The 19,087-nt window shown below is 44.3% G+C and overlaps 1 long non-coding RNA gene across 1 annotated transcript in view; it reads left to right on the top strand.

The window, feature by feature from the left end:
- Positions 1-9,283: 9,283 nt before the first annotated feature.
- LOC133384436 (uncharacterized) overlaps positions 9,284-19,087 on the top strand; it is a 93,396-nt gene continuing 83,592 nt past the window's right edge. Inside the window, exons 1-2 of the long non-coding RNA XR_009762560.1 lie at positions 9,284-9,398; positions 12,246-12,397. This is a non-coding gene — a long non-coding RNA (uncharacterized LOC133384436). The remainder of the gene's footprint in view (positions 9,399-12,245; positions 12,398-19,087) is intronic.

Genomic DNA, 19,087 nt, shown 5'->3' with positions numbered 1-19,087 from the left:
TGAATTTTAGATTGATATAAATGTGCTCTTGGGAGGCATTGGCTTTCTAATGTTCCTTGGCTCCACAGAAACTGAAATTCTCCAGAAGGTTATGGCTTGTGAATGTCTGAGTATACACTCTCTGAACTGTATTCTCTGAGTGTGCCTGTGGCTGCATAGATATGTATTCAGATGGAGTGAAAAGGTGTCCAGTGGAAATTCGTACACTTTTCAAATTCAGACAAAGATCAAGGAACAGTGCTTCATCCTCATTCTGTCTTTAGGTATTTAAAATTATCTTGATCTGCATTTGAATTAAAAGGGCAGGAATGCATTGTGAATATCTCTAGCTGAAGTCCCACTGAAATGCAGTGGGACTGCATGGGAACACACCCAATGAACCATTTCCATTTCTGTCAGTGGGCCTTGCACAGAAGATAATCCCTGTGGACTGGGTCCGAAGTCTGCAGTCCAGCACATCATTTCTTGTGTCAAAGGTCACTTCCAGATGACCTGTTTATTGAGTGTTCCTCCTGATTTGTTTCCAGGGAGATTAGAGGACATTGACTAATCTCTGATCTGATTTTGGGGAAAGTGGGTTTGTTGCACAAGAGCACCAAATCAGTTTTAATTGTGCAACCTGAATTTGCTGGTGTTTGATTGAATCCCACCCAAGAATAGTGACAGTCTGGAAGCGTCCAGAACCCTTTGGGTGTGGTTGGGTCTTGTTGTTTCTTATACATATAACAGTGAGGATTGTGGCCAAAGAAATTAGGATTCATTTGTCTAGTCCACTCAGTGATAGTAATTAGCTGTCTTTTTTTGTTGTTAACATTGTCCAGATGCTGGCAGCAGTTTTATTTGATTTTGGTATTTATATACTTGGAAAGTAAGCTTTTTCATTTCAAATACTATCAAACCAGTCAGGGGTGTAGTCATCCAGGGTCTCAGGGGGTCTTAGACACCTTACTCTTTTGGGAGCGGGGTCCCAGCAGTGTCCCTATGTCTCCAGCATCTTATGAGCCAATCAACATGAAAGAGGAGTGTGTTAGCCACTGAGAAGAGTCTTCTAATGTTTCCTTGTCCTTTCCTGCTGATTGGAGCCAAGGAGGTGAGTCAGCCACTGAGAACACTCTCCTGTTTCATGCTGATCAGCTCCTAGGAATGTCTGGTGTTAAGGGAGAAGGCATTAACAAGGATCTTATTCTGAACCCCTCAACAAGGGGGGAGTGGGCATAGCTGTGACTAACATGAAGGGACCCTGCATTTCTGAATTTGCCACTGCACTACTGTTCTCCCTTAATTTATACTAGTGGGATTGTGGATTTATTACTTTGCTTCTATTAAAAACAATAGACAATGGTTTTTGTTTAACATAAATTCTCCTCCACCACCGCAAAATAGAAACTAAATTATCTGACAACAGAGGACCATGAAAATCTGGGGGAATGCTGTGTGGTGATAGTGGTATAGTGTACCATGTGCAGCTTTAGGGAGTGAGGCGCTGAGGGTTGCTTTGCCGATCAGATATGCTTTAGCACCAATGAAACACATAATGCGTTTTTAAGATTGAGGCCTGTCTGAGGTGGGTGACTGCTTATCTGCAGATGGTGTGGGGCAGATGAAGAGCTTATAGGGGCAATATACTAGAAGAGGAAGGGCTTTTTCTCAAGAAGATATAGTCTTCCATTTCAGGGAGGAAATTTCTTTTTGAAACTAGCCTCCTACAAAAAAAATTTAAACCTAGTTACTTTATTGATTTTGTACATGTGATTAGGTGTGTTGAGCTTTGGCAGCAAATGAACAGCAAGAATACTACACTCTTCACATTGTATGTGTCAGGAATCAGCAACTGAAGGGCCAGGGCCAAAGCCAGTCTCTTGAAGATTACTGGTTGGCTTCAAATTGGCAATTGCCAAGGTAAGAGACAAGAGAAATGTGCAGAGAGACTAGTGCCTTGGACTCCTCACACCTCTATGTTCTTCTCCAAGTTGCCTTCTTCTTAAGGTCTGGTTCTGACCAGAGTTTGGAAGATTACTTTTAAAAAGTACTTTGGCTCAGTCTTCTCCCAAAAAAGGGTCTATGACCCTCCTGGGAACCATGAAGTAGAAGGGGCAGGATTGGAACTTGAGATTGATAGACAAATGGTCAAGGAATACCCAATCACTTTGAACGTGTTCAGATCTCCAGGGCCTGATAAACTGCATCCTAGAGTATTGAAGGAACTAGCTGAAGAACTCTCAGAACTGCTGTCATTATCTTTGCAAAATCATGGAGGACTGGTGAAGTGGCAGATAACTGGAAGAGAGCTAATGTTGTCCCTATCTTCAAAAAGGGCAAGAAGGAGGAACCAGGGAACTAGAGACCAGTCAGCCTAACATCAATCCTTGGAAAAAATCTGGAGAAGATTATAAAGTAGTCAATCTGTAACCTTGGAAGCAATGCAGTGATTACCAGAAGCCAACATAGATTTATGAAGAACAAAGCTTGCCAAACTAATCTTATCTCATATTTTGATTGGGTAACCTCCCTTGTAGACTGTGGGAATGCTGTGGACATAATATATCTCGACTTCAGCAAAGCTTTTGACGAAGTGCCCCATGATATTCTGATTAGCAAAATAGCTAAATGTGGGCTGGATGGAACAACTGTCAGATGGATCCACAGTTGGCTCCAGAATCGTACTCAAAGAGTGCTAATCAATGGTCCCTTCTCAAACTGGGCGGAAATAACGAGTGGGGTACCACAGGGTTCGGTCCTGGGCCCAGTGCTCTTCAACATTTTTATTAACGACTTGGATGAGGAGGTACAGAGCATGCTTATCAAATTTGCAGATGATACAAAATTGGGGGGTACAGCTAATACCTTGGAAGACAGAAATAAAATTCAAAGGGACCTTGATAGGCTGGAGCATTGGGCTGAAAACAACAGAATGAAATTCAACAGGGATAAATGCCGGGTTCTACACTTAGGAAAAAGAAACCAAATGCACAGTTATAAGATGGGGGATACTTGGCTCAGCAATACGACATGTGAGAAGGATCTTGGAATTGTCATTGATCACAAGCTGAATATGAGCCAACAGTGTGATGTGGCTGCAAAAAAGGCAAATGCTATATCAGGCTGCATTAACAGAAGTATAGTTTCCAAATCACATGAAGTACTAGTTCCCCTCTATTGAGCACTGGTTAGGCCTCATCTTGAATACTGCGTCCAGTTCTGGTCTCTGAACTTCAAGAAGGATGCAGACAAACTGGAACATGTTCAGAGGAGGGCAACAAGGATGATCAGGGAACTGGAAACAAAGCCCTATAAGGAGAGACGGAAAGACCTGGGCATGTTTAGCCTGGAGAGAAGACTGAGGGGAAATATGATAGCACTCTTCAAGTACATGAAAGGTTGTCACATAGAGGAGGGCCAGGATCTCTTCTCAATTGTCCCAGAGTGCAGGACACAGAATAACGGGCTCAAGTTGCAGGAAGCCAGATTTCGACTGGACATCAGGAAAAACTTCCTAACTGTTAGAGCCATACAACAATGGAACCAATTACCTGGAGAGGTAGTGGGCTCTCCGACACTGGAGGCATTTGAGACAGCTGGACAGCCATCTGTCGGGAATGCTTTGATTTGGATTCCTGCCTTGAGCAGGGGGTTGGACTTGATGGCCTTACAGGCCCCTTCCAACTCTACTATTCTATTATTCTAAGTAATAAATTACAGTTACAATTACATGGCCCCAAAAGTAGTAATTACTGTTACAATTACAATTGCTCTGAAAGTAACTGATTGCTTTACTTTTTCTCAAAAGTAATCACTACAATTACATTTCCATTACTGTTTTTACATTTCAGTTACTTTTTTTAAAAAAAAACCTACAAGGTGCTGGCCTTGGCTGCTGCACATCTACGTAGCCTAAAACATTAAAAATAATCTCACAAATACAGAGGTGGTAGAACAATTATTTTTATCCATAAGATAGCAATGACAGTCTCTCCGCTGGTAAGGGAGGTGGGGAGAGAGGCAGAGGCCACTACTCAGATCTTTGCACATCAAACCAAGTGCAACCCCTCCCTACTCAGCCAGCAAGCATAATCTCCCTCACTTAACCATCTCCTGGACCATGCCCTGCCACCAACTAACGGACACTCATCCAAGCAAACATTTTCCCCTGAGAGTTAAAATACTGCAAATGCAGCAGAGTAGCCAGGGAGGGTGGTGGAGGCCACTTTGTGTGCCAAGTGCAAACACAGTATTCACACACACACACTGTCATCTTGCACCTCCACAGTTCTTTATCTCCATTCTGCTGCTGCCTCCTTCTCCTCCTTTATCCATGTTCTTGCCCTCCAGCTCCTTTCTCCCTCCACTCCATTCTTCTCCACCACCATCCATTTTTTAAACAATTGTTTTCTCCACTCCACCCCGTCTCACTCTCCACCTCCTCCCTCATAGCCTCCTACCCACCCACAGAGCATTTTATTTATTTTATTTCATTAAACTTATAGACCGCCCCATAGCCGAAGCTCTCTGGGCGGTTCACAAGACAAGAAACATCAAAAATACAATAAACGTGTAGCAATATAAACACATTAAACGTTTAAAATGTTAAAAAATTAAAAACAATATCAGCGCATACAAACATGTTAAAAAGCCTGGGTGAAGAGAAAAGTTTTAACCTGGCACCGGAAAGATAGTAATGTTGGCACCAGGCATATCTCCTATGGGAGATCGTTCCACAGTTCGGGGGCCACCACAGAAAAAGCCTTTTTCCGCATTGCCACCCTCCGAGCTTCCCTATAAGTAGGAACTCGGAGGAGGGTCTTTGATGATGAGCGTAGTGTACGGGCAGGTTCGTAACGGGGAAGGCGTTCCAACAGGTATTGTGGTCCTGTGCCGTGTAAGGCTTTATAGGTCAAAACCAGCACTTTGAACCGGGCCCGGAAACAAATAGGCAGCCAGTGCAAGCGGGCCAGAATCGGTGTTATGTGGTCGAACCGTCTGGTCCCTGTGAGCAGTCTGGCCACTGCATTCTGCACAAGCTGCAGTTTCCGAACCGTCTTCATAGGCAGCCCCACGTAGAGTGCATTGCAGTAATCTAATTTCGAGGTTACCAGCGCATGAACTACTGAAGCGAGGCTCTCTCTGTCCAGATAGGGGCGTAGCTGGGCCACCAGTCAAAGCTGGTAAAAAGCACCCCATGCCACCGAGGCTATCTGAGCCTCAAGTGACAGGGATGGATCTAAAAGAACTCCCAAGCTACGAACCTGTTCCTTCAGGGGGAGTGCAACCCCCTCCAGAACAGGTCGAACATCCCCCATCCTGTCAGGAGAACCACCCACCAGCAGCATCTCAGTCTTGTCTGGATTAAGCCTCAGTTTGTTAGCCCTCATCCAGTCCATTGTCGCAGCTAGACATCAGTTCAGCACGTCGACAGACTCACCTGGAGAAGATGAAAAGGAGAAATAGAGCTGTGTGTCATCAGCGTACTGATGGCAACGCACTCCAAAGCTCCTAATGACCACACCCAGCGGCTTCATATAGATATTAAAAAGCATGAGGGACAGAACTGACCCCTGCAGGACCCCATACTGGAGATCCCAGGGTGCCGAGCAATGCTCCCCAAGCACTACCCTCTGGAGACGACCCATCAGGTAGGAGCGGAACCATTGCCATACAGTACTGCCCACTCCTAAATCAGTGAGTCGTCCCAGAAGGATACCATGGTCGATGGTATCGAAAGCCACTGAGAGATCAAGGGGAATCAACAGGGTCACACTCCCCCTGTCTGTCTCCCGACAGAGGTCATCATACAGGGCAACCAAGGCTGTCTCTGTGCCAAAACCGGGTCTAAAACCCGACTGAAATGGATCCAGATAATCGGTGTCATCCAAGAGTGTCCGGAGCTGGTTGGCAACCACTCGTTCCAGGACCTTGCCAAGGAATGGAACATTAGCTACCGGCCTATAGTTGTTAAGATTTTCCGGGTCCAGGGACGTTTTCTTCAGGAGTGCTCTTACAATCGCCTCTTTCAGGAGGCCAGGGACCACTCCCTCCCGCAATGAAGCGTTAATCACTGCCCTGGCCCAGCTGGCTGTTCTATTCCTGCTAGCTTTTATTAGCCAAGAAGGGCAAGGATCCAACTTAGAAGTGGTCGCACGCACCAGTCCAAGCACCTTGTCAACGCCCTCAAGCTGTACCAACTGAAACTCATCCAAAAAATTAGGACGAGACTGTGTGCTGGACACCTCATTCGATTCTACTGCTAGAACATTGGAGTCTAAGTCCTGGCGGATGCAAGAGATTTTATCCTGGAAGTGCCTAGCAAATTCATTACAGCGCGCCTGCGATGACTCCACCATGTCCATAGGGCCAGAATGTAATAGCCCTCGGACTAATTTGAAAAGCTCCGCTGGACGGCAGATCGATGATTTAATGGTGGCAGCAAAATGTTGCTTCTTTGCTGCCCTCACTGCCTCTAAATACAGCTTAGTGTAAGCACTTACCAGTGCACAATTGCATCCATCAGGAGTTCGCCTCCATCTGCGCTCAAGCCGTCTTCTATGCTGTTTCATCGCTCTCAGCTCCAAAGTATACCATGGAGCTGCATGAGCTCTACACCGAAGAGGGCGCACAGGGGCGATCGTGTCAACTGCCTGGGTCATTTCTGCATTCCACAGTTCCACCAGGGCTTCAACAGGAGCACCAGCCTTATCAGCCGAAAAACTCCCCAGAGCCTTTTGAAAATCCTCAGGAATCATTAGTCTCTGGGGGCGGACCATCTTAATGGGTCCCCCACCCTTGCAGAGGGAAGAGGCCGCTGTGAGTCTAAACCTCAGCAAGTGGTGATCTGTCCATGACAAAGGGACCGATGTAAAATTCCCTACATTCAGATCACCATCTCCCAGTCCAGTGGCAAAAATTAAATCTAGAGTGTGTCCCGCTATATGTGTTGGGCCAACAACATATTGAGACAGCCCCATGGTTGTCATGGAGACCATGAAGTCCTAAGCCACCCCAGACAAGGTGGCCTCGGCATGGATGTTGACATCCCCCAGCACCACAATCTAGGGGATCTCAACAATACATCCAAGACCACCTCTGTCAGCTCAGTTAGGGAGACCGTTGGGCAGCTGGGTGGGCGGTACACCAACAGAATCCCCAATCTGTCACGTTGACCCAACACAAGATGCAAGCACTCCAAACCAGTAGCCACTTGGACAGGGTGCCTGGAGAGGGAGATGGAACTCCTATAGACCACAGCTACCCCCCTCCCCGACCCTCAGATCTACCCTGATGCTGAACCAGATACCCCGGTGGGCATAGCTGGGAGAGACTAACTCCTCCCTGCTCACCCACCCAGGTCTCTGTAATGCACATCAGGTCGGCTCCCTCATCCACAATTAAATCGTGGATGAGGGCGGTCTTATTTTGAACCGATCTGGCATTTAAGAGCAGCATCCGAAGATCTGAGGGCTGGCCGATAGGACAACCACAAAACCCGTGGGTGCGAGGAAGACCGGAACAAGGCACAGTCGTTAGCTGCCTGGGCCAAGTTCCCCTTACCTGGCCAGACTTCCTCACAATGCCATATCTCCCACTGCCCGTCACCACAGCAATTGGGCCCCCCTCAGACCTCCCCACACAGCCCTGAAACCTCTCACCCAGGCACATAATGTAAAACCTTAAACGTACACACAGTTCTCATACACATACACTCTCATCACACACTCATACCACCACACTCGCACAGAAACAAAGCTGTAAACACGTGCTGACAAAACCCTGTTAAATACTCTTCTCCTAAAGAGATGAGTTGGGCGATGTTAACAGCCAGAGAACAACAGCAGCGATAACCAGCAACAAGCACGGCTCTTCCTCCTCAGATGATAATAATATCCCTTCCCGACAAGCAGGTGGAGAAAATTAGTCACGGCTGGCGGGCGGCCAGGGCTCAGCATGAGGGAAGAGCAAAGCTGCACAGAAGCCCAGTTTGAGGCACATGATTTTCATCCACAAATCAGAGGAGCAGAAGACTTCTCCTGTTTCCCCTCCCAAGTAATGCTCAAAAGTAATGCTGGAAACATTACAATTACTCCAAAAAAGTAATAAAATTACTCCTAGTTCTATTACAATCAAAATGTAAAGGAATTACCCACTCGTGTCTCAAAAAAGTAATGAATTACAAGTAATTCATTACTTGTGGCAAAATACTTCCAAGCTCTGGGTCTGAGCTTTGGGGTTGGCAGCATCTGGGCTGTATCACTTCAAGATGAACATAGGGACTACTCACATGCTCTTCTGCAGGAATGGAAGGATCTGTCCATTTCTGTTCTTTCACTTTCTCATTTTCTCAGCTTAAATTCAGTTCTCCACATTTCTGCAGCAATTTGTGATTTTTTTTAAATAAACAACCAAGAAAAATCTTTGGCATTTTAGTGTAAATTTCTCCTAATAAACACATTTTTACACACAATTTTGACTAATTTTTGGAAGCAATTTCTCCTAATATAATGCTTTCATGTGTTTTTTTTTAAAGCACTAATATATTCATGTTTATGCACACTTTCCCTGATACACATTTTTGTAAACATTGGTTGGAGAACTGCATTACAACATTCAGATAAGTGTACATTTCAAAAGAAGGCTGTGTTTCAGTTCTCATATTGTTTCAGGAAGTGTGGGTTTGATAGATTCAGCTTTAAATGTGAACTGAATCAAATCTCTCCCTATCCTTACTCTCCTGTACAATTTTTTTTTAAAAAAATCCATCCACTTTTAAAAAAAAAAAAACCTGTGCTACATCCTTTGCTTCATATTTAGCTTTCTTATATGGAAGGAGTTTTTTTGTTTTGTTTTGCTTTGGTATGGGTGAGCAATTGCATAAGACCTCTCCTGCAGTCTGAAGTGGTGCTGCACAGATCCTTTTTTGTTTACCACCTCAGTTAGGCCTAATATTAATTTTACATAATGCTAGGGTTACCAGATCTCTGGCTTTCGGCCAGAGACTCCAGTTTTTTGGGGTCTTCTCTGGGTCTCCAGGTGACTCATCTTAATCTGTGGACTTTCAGCTTTCATTTAAAAAAAATTAAGTTTCTAGGTGGTCTGGTTCCTGAATCCCGACATATATACCAAAACATCAGCCCCCCAGCAACTTCTGTTAGTTGCTCTAAGTTCTGCTGTAATCCCTGCCCTTTCAGGTTTTTAGCCAATAAGAAGTCAGGGTTGTAATTGACAATAGTAAGAGTTAAACCTCATTTCAGGTTCTGAGAACAGTTTCCTTTTCCTCTTTCCTTTCACATCAGGAATTCAGTAAATATATAGCTTTCAGCAGCATGCAGCGTACTTTCTCTTATTGGGACTTGCTTCTGTGTAAACATGCATAGGATTGCACTACAACGGAAGATCACAGAAGGATCTTGGTAAGCATAAAAGTGTATATGTAAGTTTTTTATTACTTGCAAAAATGGTATATTATACTTTTTATTTTTCAAATAATTTTTGAACTGAAGTTTTAAAAAGTGTATATGCTTCAGTGTTATACTTTTCTAATTAAGGAGTCAAATAAAGTTTAAATTTTACAGGACTGTGGAAGAGGGAAGATTATTTGTCTTATTCATAACCTATTTTGAAAACCTTCCCAATATAAATATTTTCTGGGAGTAAACTTCAATGCTAATTCCATATACCTGGGAGCTAACCCCACTGAATTCAGTAGGACTTACTTTTGAGTAGACATGGTTGAGTAGACAATAAATTTAAAGCGCATCCAACTTGCATTTAAAGCACAAGACTTCCTCTAAGGAATCTTGGGAAGTGAAGTTTCCCCTTCACAGTTATTGTTCCCACCACCCTTAACAAACTACAGTTCCCATGATTCTGTGGTGGGTTTCATATGCTTCAAATGTATGTTGAATGTGCTTTAAATGCATGGTGTGGATCTGCTCTAGTATGCTGTGTATTCATTAGTGAATTGAAAAGAACAATTTTAAAAGATATTTTTATCAGCCTTGGTCGCCCTGGTGGATGATATGAGGAGGGCGTTGGATAGGGAAGAATGTACATTCCTTGTCCTCCTGGATCTCTCAGCGGCTTTCGATACCATCGACCACGGTATCCTTTTGGATCGCCTGGGGGGAATGGGAACAGGGGGCACTGTCTTACGGTCCGTTCCTATCTCTCAGACAGGCATCAAAGGGTAGCATTGGGAGATGAGGTTTCAGACCCTTGGCCTCTCAATTGTGGAGTGCCACAGGGTTCTATCCTCTCTCCATGTTATTTAATATCTATGTAAAGCAGCTGGGGGCCATCATCAGGAGATTTGGGTTGCACTGTCACCAATATGCGGATGACACCCAGCTCTATCTCTCGTTTAAGTCCTCACCAGAGTTGGCTGTGGATACCATTTCCAAGTGCCTGAAGTCTGTAAGTGAATGGATGGGAGGAACCCTGACAAGACCGAGGTGCTGCTCGTGGGAGACAGGAGAAGGTTAGGTGATATAGACCTGGTGTTTAATGGGGTAAGATTGCCCCTGAAGGACCAGGTCCGCAGCCTCGGGGTCATTTTAGACTCCCAACTGTCCATGGAGGCTCAGGTGGTGGCAGTGAGCCGGGCAGCTTGGTATGAATTACATCTAATACAGAGGCTGCATCCCTACCTTCCTGTCCATCTGCTCCCTCGAGTGGTACATGCCCTGGTCTCCTCTCGCTTAGACTACTGTAATGTGCTCTACGTTGGGTTGCCCTTGAAAATGGTCCGGAAACTACAGCTGGTACAGAATGTGGCGGCACGTTTGATTAAGAACAGCCGTTGCCGTGATCATATCACTCCAGTGTTAGGAGATCTACACTGGCTACCAGTTGTTTACCGGGCCCAATTCAAGGTGTTGGTGTTAATCTTTAAAGCCCTATACGGTTTCGGCCCAGTTTATCTGAAGGAGCGCCTCCAGCATCACCAAATATGCCGCCTGACGAGATCAGCCTCACAAGACCTTTTCTCGGTCCCACCAGTTAAAACAGCTAGGCTGGTGCGGACCAGAGAGAGGGCATTTTCGATTGTGGCTCCCACCCTCTGGAATTCCTTGCCCTATGACCTTCGCCATGCCCCCTCCCTGACAAGTTTTCGTCAAGCCTTCCTTGAAGACCTGGCTATTCAGGCAGGCCTACAAGATTTCAGGGGCGGATTAGTTTTACTTGTTATAAAAGTAGGTGGTTTTAGATTAATTATAGATTGGGCTTTTGACTTATATGTTGTATTTTACTCTTTTATGTACGTCGCCTAGAGTGGCCGTTAACTCGGCCAGATAGGCGACTCAAAAATAAATTATTATTATTATTATTATTATTATTATTATTATTATTATATTAAAAAGGGCTATAGCTCAGTGGCAGGGCACATGCTTTGCATGCAAAGGTCCAAAATTCAATCTATGGGACAGACTATTGCATGGAATCCTGGAGAGCCAATGCTAGACCATGTCATCAGTACTGAGCTAAATTGTTCCAAACATGACTTGGTACAAAAGATGAAAGAGACTCACGGGCCACAGTGACTCCAAAATTTATTTATTTATTTTATTTACATTTATATACTGCTTTATTGTAAAAAAAAAACCCTCAAAGTGGTTTATAGCAGGAATTAAAACAATAAAATTATTGTCAAAAACAGTTAAAGACAGGTATTTAAAAACATTCAAAATAATAAAACCAACAATGAGTTAAAAATAGATAAAAATAATAGCTTCTACATGCCTGGGTAGTTTTGCCTAAACAAACAATTTTTTAGAAGGTGCCAAAAAGAGTACAATGAAGGCACCTGCTAATATCAATAGGCAGGGAATTCCAAAGGGTAGGTACTGCCACACTAAAGTACTATGTGGCACCCATAACATGGAAAGCACACTTTGAACTTGGCCTGGTAGGAAATCAGCAACCAGTACAGATTTCAGAGCAGAGGTATTATGTGCTCAGAGGGTCTCACTCATGTCAGCAATCATGCCATAGCATTGTGCACTAACTGCAGCCCCTGCGTCAGGTTGTGCTGCATGGGAATTTCTGTGATCTTGGCTGACTTGCTGCCAGGATTTTTTTAGTTTTGGTTTTCAGTTAGGAATCCTGACTGGTTGTAGAACGCTTAGTTTTCTGCCTTACTCAAAAGAATCTTGTGTATGGTATTGTGTATGGTATTGCATTTAAGAAATCATCACTGTCTTTTTTCTTTTTCTATTTGCATTTCATTTACCTTTATCTTCATTGCCTTTCATCCATAGAAGCAACAACAGTGTTTCCATGTGCTCCAATCAACCTTCTTAAACCCACTGATGATGCACCCTGTTTGTTTCTTACCCAATAGTGGTAAAAGAGAATTCACATACTGGGCAACTTGGCTGCAATTGTTGTCCCCAAGCTGCTGTCTATGAAGGTAGGCCAAATCATGTGTGCTTTCTATCTGTCAATTATATTCACTGGAATTGGGTTGGCTAACAAAGTGAATTTATATCAGCCCACAGCGGAGACACAAAAGGGTAGAGAATCTTCTTACTCATTTCTCAGACTTCTTTCTGAAGTGAAGGGTCAAATCTGTAAAGAAATTTGGATGTTAAAAGGTAGGGGCAGGGCATTCCAGGCAGGGGTTGCCAACCCGACTTGGATTTGGCTATCTTTGCAAAGGATCCCTTGTCAAGCTTTACCAACAACATAATACAAACCATATCTACTGAGAAGTCCTATTGAGTTCTATGAGGCTTAGTCCCGTAGTAAGTGTGTTGAAAATTGCAGCCTTCAGGGGCATCCATCTTTACTCCTGAGTGCTCCCACCTAACATCTCCACAACACTAGGCTCTTTTCTTCTTACAATGGCCTTCTGGTGACTGGCCTGGCCTGAGGGCACTTAAACCCTTTTTGCCAGAAGTGAGTTGGCTAGATTAAATGTTCCCTACCCAGGCTCCATCTTTTAGCTAAGATTTCTATCTTAATTTCCAATCAGATAAATGTTTTTGTATGAATTGTAAGTGCCAAGCAACTGTGGTTGATGCTTAATGTATCATGCTTAATTATGTCACTCAGGCCCGCGGCGCCCCATGATGTCACTCAGACCTGCCCCACGATGTTACTTGGACCCACCCCATGACATTACTCAGGCGTGCCCCATGACATCACTCGGGCCTGTCCCCAAAATCTCAGGGTTTGGGATGCTTCTAACCTGGCAACCCTGCATAATGCAAGTACATTGTTCAGTTTTAAACATGTTACAAAACATAATCGACGCAAGGAGCATATCACCCCTGTGCTTTATCAACTCCACAGGCTCCCAATTTGTTTCTGGGCCCAATTCAAAGTGCTGGCCTTGGACCAATGTACCTGAGGGACCGCTTACACCTATATGTACCTGCCTGAGATTTAAGATCATCTGCCTAGGGTCTCCTCTGTGTGCCTGGAATGAAAGATGTTAGACTGACAGGTTTGCAGGAGAGAGCCTTTTCAGCTGGGGCCCCCAAGCTTTGGAATACCCTGCCCCAAGAAGCCTGCTCTGCTCCCTACCTGTTGGTTTTCCGGACACTTCTGAAATCAATCTTGTTCCGGAGAGCCTTTGGGAGGGACTGAGGGTAGAGCCTGACACTGATTTTATGCCTTCTGTGTTTATTTTTACCTCTGTAGTCCCTTCAGTACCACTCTCTCTCTCTCTCTCTCTCTCTCTCTCTCTCTCTCTCTCTCTCTCTCTCTTTCTGTGTGTGTGTGTATGTTTTATGTATTTTAATTGCATTTTATGTATTTTAATTTATTTTAATGCTTTTGTGATCTTCATTGTGTACAATTTTATTAGGTACATGTTCGATTTTATTGTAAGCTGCCCTGAGTGCCCTATTATAGGGTAAAAGGGTGGGATAGAAATATTTTAAATAAATAAATAAATAATCCACTTACAGTCAAATGACAGCAAAGGAATAAATGTTGTCACATTTTTGGATATTTTTTTAGTTCTGGTGGCATGCATTTTAAAAATACTTTTGTCTTACATAACATTTTCCAGGGCACTTTCCTTGCACTTGATGAGAGTAGCTATTCTCTGCTAGAGAAATATACTGCATATACAGGTTTTTAAATGGATGCATTATCACTAAGCAAAAAGTAAATACTTTTAGGGAAGCCTACAAGCTGACATTTCCACATATACCTCAAAACCTTTCCCTACTGCAGGTAACAATTTAAGCTGTCTTTTGAAATAGAAGGCCACAGATAACTAAGGTCTTGGTACTTTAAGAGCTGTCAATAATTGGTTACTTTCTTAGCAAAGGCATAACTCCCTTGACCCAGCTAGTGGTTTTAAGAGCTGCTACTTTCCAGCAAGAACTAAATTTCAGGGGTTTTTTTCCTCTTAGAAAACAATAGCAATTTACTCCTGTTTTAAATCTTCAACATAGCTGGTATGGCACAGTGGGGAAGAGAGCTTGGCTGGGAGTCCAGAGTCTGTGAATTCAAATCCCGCTCATGTCTCCTGGGTGTCAAGGGCCAGCTAAAGATCACCCCCACAGTGAGTGGCTCAGGGCTTACGTGCCCTGCCACCTGTGCAGCCATGGGTAAGCTGCATAGTCCCAAGGAGCCCATTTGCCCCCCAGCTGGAAGTTGTGGACAAGGAAGGGGCTGGCTTGTGCAGCTGTGGCAAGCTGAGCAGGCCCTAGCCAGCTGGAGAGGACTAGCCTCAGAGGGAGGCAATGGTAAACCCCCTCTGAATACCGCTTACCATGAAATCCCTATTCATAGGGTAGCCATAAGTCAGGATCGACTTGAAGGCAATCCATTTCCATTTTAAATCTTCAGCATCATATCACTGGATTATGTCCAAATGCTTTTGGAATATTATCCCCTGGTGTCTGTATTACATGTGCCATAATCATCTCTACACTCTGCCGCCTTTTGGTAATGTCCTACATGTACCATCTGAACGGTTAAAGGTACAAGTGGGACTTGCAACCAAATGTTGCAGTGTGGACTGCTCCTGTTCTGGATTCCAGCCAGCCATGCCCTTCTCCAGGATACTCCATTCCCCCTGCCAGTTCACCACTTTTATCTCCAACATTTAGTCAGTATTCCATGGCCACTGAGCATGCTCAGCCCTCATTGGTTGTTTGGGACATTTGGTGTATGTGTTTTTTTCCTAGAAACATTTTATATTTTTGCAAGCCTTGAAGCTCCCCCAGGCCTTCTAAGATCTCCTTTAATTCAGTAGCAGTATGTAGCTTGTAAGCAGTGACACTCTGGGTTTGGAAGTTCCATTCTCCAGAGGCCTAACAAATCTCAATCCTGAATATTTTCCATATGCTATGTTAGACCTTTTTTAAAAACAAAGCATTTTTTGCAAGCAAGTGGTATTTTACTTACTGTGGTTTTTTTAAAAAAAGGTTTAACATGTTTTAAATTTGTGTCTGTCTCTCCTGCAGAGATAATAGCTGAGCCCCTGCCCCGTCTTTTCCCCTGTTGCTACATAGCCTGTCCTGGGGGCCCTAATCTGGGCCTGCTGCCTCACATACAATGGAGAATGTTATCCTGTCCCAACCACCTGGAATGCAGGTTTACCCACCTGTGAAAGAAAAGCTGAAGTTTGGGCCTGATGTTTGAGGGTTTGGACTGATGTTGCTGTATATCTGGGACTGCCCATGTACTTGGCTTTTCACTCCCATAACAAATAAGTTATTACAAATATACCCTACATCTGCAGTCCTCTCCACTACAAAGGAGACTGTAAAGTAAGGCTGCCCTGAGATTTCCTTTGGGGAACACCAAATACTATTTAATTTGCTTCTCTAAGGAAGGAAGCAGAGATGGAAATACAATCCCATGGTTGTTCACACCACTATTCTTCAATCTTGGGTCATCAGATGTTGATGAACTACAACTCCCATCATCCCTGACCATTGACCATGCAGTCTGGGGATGATGGGAGTTGTAGTCCAACAACATCTGGGGACCCCAGGTTGAAGAACATTGGTTTAGACCAGGAGGGGGCAGAAAGTAAATCAGGGTTCTGATCTACCAGTCAGGGTTCCTGACTGATGTGCAGATCAGGAAGCATATTCAACCATAGCAAGAACTAAGTATGGAGGAGAAATTCAGTCTGGTTCACTTTTTAATGCAAACCCATCTAATTTGCACTTTCCCAAAAAAATATGTGAATTGAAACACAGCTATCCTTTAAAATTGGTGCTTCTCAGAATTTTGTGATGCAGTTCTCCAACCCAACTAAAAATGTATTAATAACTGTGTATTGGGGAAAACTGCATAAAATTCAGGGCTGGTACCACACGGTAGCCAGGTTAGACCTTGGCTAAGGGTCCCTGTGGCCCAGAGGGGCCTTGAAGGGGCCCCCTTAGGGTGGGAGGGTGGTGCTCCTGTTCTGTGATCCACAGTGGCGTCAGTTGCTGCAACCTGATCCTGCCACAGATCACGGAGAGGGAGCTCCAAAGCACCCCCCAATACACACAGTGCAGGTTTCAATAAGTCTGCACGTACAGCCCACCTGTCTCTCCCATCAGTGTGAATGTCACGCATGCTGTGTGTGGATGCCTGCCAACACCCAAAATGGCAGCAGAGGTTTCCCTAAGAGGCTGACATCCTTGCTGCCATTTTGGCTGATGGCAGGCATGCGAGCTATGTGCGCACGTCATTCACATGACATGAGAGGTAGGTGGGCCGTGCAAGCAGGCTTATTTGCCCCATTCTATCTGTATTGGAGGGGTTTGGGGCTACAGCACCACGGGCCTGAGGCAAGCTGGTATCCAAGGACCCAGTCATGCCTGGTGCTGGCCCTGATAAAATTGTCCCTAGCAACAACAAAATGACTTTTCCCCCTAAATTAGTCTGATGAAATTAAGAAAGCTAACAAGGAGTAGATTTTTATGTGAAAGAACTGGTGAGGTCATTTCTGCTAGCAAAAACAAATTCCTAGGCTCAGAAGGTGCTCACAGGAGCCTTGTTCTTTAATTCTATGTTTTTCTGCACCCAACTCTGGTTGGTAGATCTTGAGATTCTAGTAAAAGGCCAAATAGATCCAACAAGCTTAAAATCTGCCGAGCCCTGCTGCCTCAGCCAACAAAATTCATCACCACTTTGGTTCAGAGGACAGAGGTTTAGACCTGAACCTTGGCAATCTGTCTAACTCCGTCAGCTATGGATTTCCCAAACGGCCTTGGAGAAAACTTTATAAAATTGTTTTTTTCTACTGAAGGTACCAACAACAGATTTCATCATCCCAAGACTCAAACCAATATGGCCATGGGTTGCTCTGTCCAATCAGTATTTCTGGGGAAATTTGAAGGAGGAAAAGGAGGACATTCTGATTAATGCTGAGGAGGAAAACAGACTTAGACTGAAAGTAATCTACACACATACACACAATTTTGCTCAAAATTGTTGTGGGAGGCAGTAGTTCCAGCCACCCTGAAAGAGGCGATGATTCAACTGCTCGTGAAGAAGCCCACCCTGGACCCATTGGTTTGTGACAACTACCGCCCAGTTGCAAATACCCCCTTCTTAAGGAAGGTGATTGAGAGGGTCGTGGCGCTGCAAATACAAGTACTCTTGGATGAAACAGATTATCTAGACCCATTCCAGCCTGGGTTCAGGCCTGGTTATGGGACTGAATTGGCCTTGGTCATCCTGATGGATGACCTTTTTTGGGAGAAGGACAGGGGAGTGTGACCCTGTTACTCTTACTTGATCTCTCAGCAGCTTTTGATACCACTGACCATACTACCTTCTGGGCTGTCTTGGTGAGATGGGTATTGGAGGCACTGTTTTACAGTGGTTCCGATCCTACCTCCAGGGTTGTTTTCAGAGAATACCATTGGGCGATTGTATTTTGGCCCCCTGGCAGTTGTGCTGTGGGGTGCCACAGGGTACCATCTTGTCCCTCATGCTGTTTAACATCTATATGAAGCCCTTGGGAGCGGTCATCAGGAGATTTGGGGCAATGTGTCAGCAGTACACTGATGATACCCAGCTCTATTTCTCTGCAACATCTGAATCGGGAGAGGCCGTGCAAGCCCTGGACCAGTGCCTGGACTCTATGGTGGGCTGGTTGAAGGCCAATAAACTGAGTTCCTGAATTTGGATAATTGGTCAGTTGCCTACTTTGGATGGGGTTGAGTAGGTCCGTAGTCTGGGCGTGCTCCTGGATCCAACTTTGTCTCTAGAGGCCCAGGTGACCTCTGTGGCTAGGAGTGCCTTTTATCAGCTTCAGATAGTAAGACAGCTGCAGCCGTTTCTGGGCAGGGATAGCCTGACCACTGTTGATAACCTCCAGTTTGGATTACTGTAATGCGGTCTATGTGGGGCTACCCTTGAGGTTAGTCTGGAAGCTGCAGCTGGTGCAAAATGCAGCAGTGAGACTGCTCAATGAGTCAGGTTATTGCCAACATGTCACTCCGGTACTGAAAGAATTGCACTGGATACCTATTAGCTACCAGGCTAAGTTCAAGGTTCTAGTTTTAGGGTATAAAGCACTATACAGCTTGGGATCAGAATACCTAAAAGACCGTCTCATCCCTTACATACCCAGTCGATCACTGTGCTCTGCAGGTGAGGGCCTCCTGCAGATGCCATCTTATCAGGAGGTCTGTTCCACACAATGTAGGAAGTAGACCTTTAATGTAGTGGTGCCTACCCTTTAGAATTCCCTCCCCTTAAATATTAGACAGGTACCATCTCTGTTATCTGTTCAGTACCTACTGCAGACCTTTCTCTTTCAACAAGCCTTTTAAGTAGACACCTTATCCCAGTCTGTGTTGGAATTGCTTTTTAATATATTTTTAAACCTTCTTTTTAAAAATATTTTTAAACCTTTTTTTAAAATGTTTTCAAAGATGTTTTGTTTTAACATGTTTTTTATGGTTGTTGTGTTTTAATATATTTTGAGGTCTGTTTTTTATGCTGTTTTAAAGTGTTTTTAGTGCTTTTGTTTGCCACCCTGGACTCCTACTGGGAGAAAGGGTGGGATATAAATCAAATAAACAAATAAATAAACCAACAAACAGTCCTCTATGATGGTGGCTATAGATATTCCTAGAATATTTACCAAATATTCACTGAATTCACATTTGACATCTGATGATATTTG

Source organism: Rhineura floridana, chromosome 4 (genome assembly GCF_030035675.1).
Source record: "Rhineura floridana isolate rRhiFlo1 chromosome 4, rRhiFlo1.hap2, whole genome shotgun sequence".
NCBI lineage: Eukaryota > Metazoa > Chordata > Lepidosauria > Squamata > Rhineuridae > Rhineura > Rhineura floridana.
The sequence above is the reverse complement of the archived record's forward strand: the minus strand, read 5'-3'. Positions and strand labels throughout refer to the sequence as shown.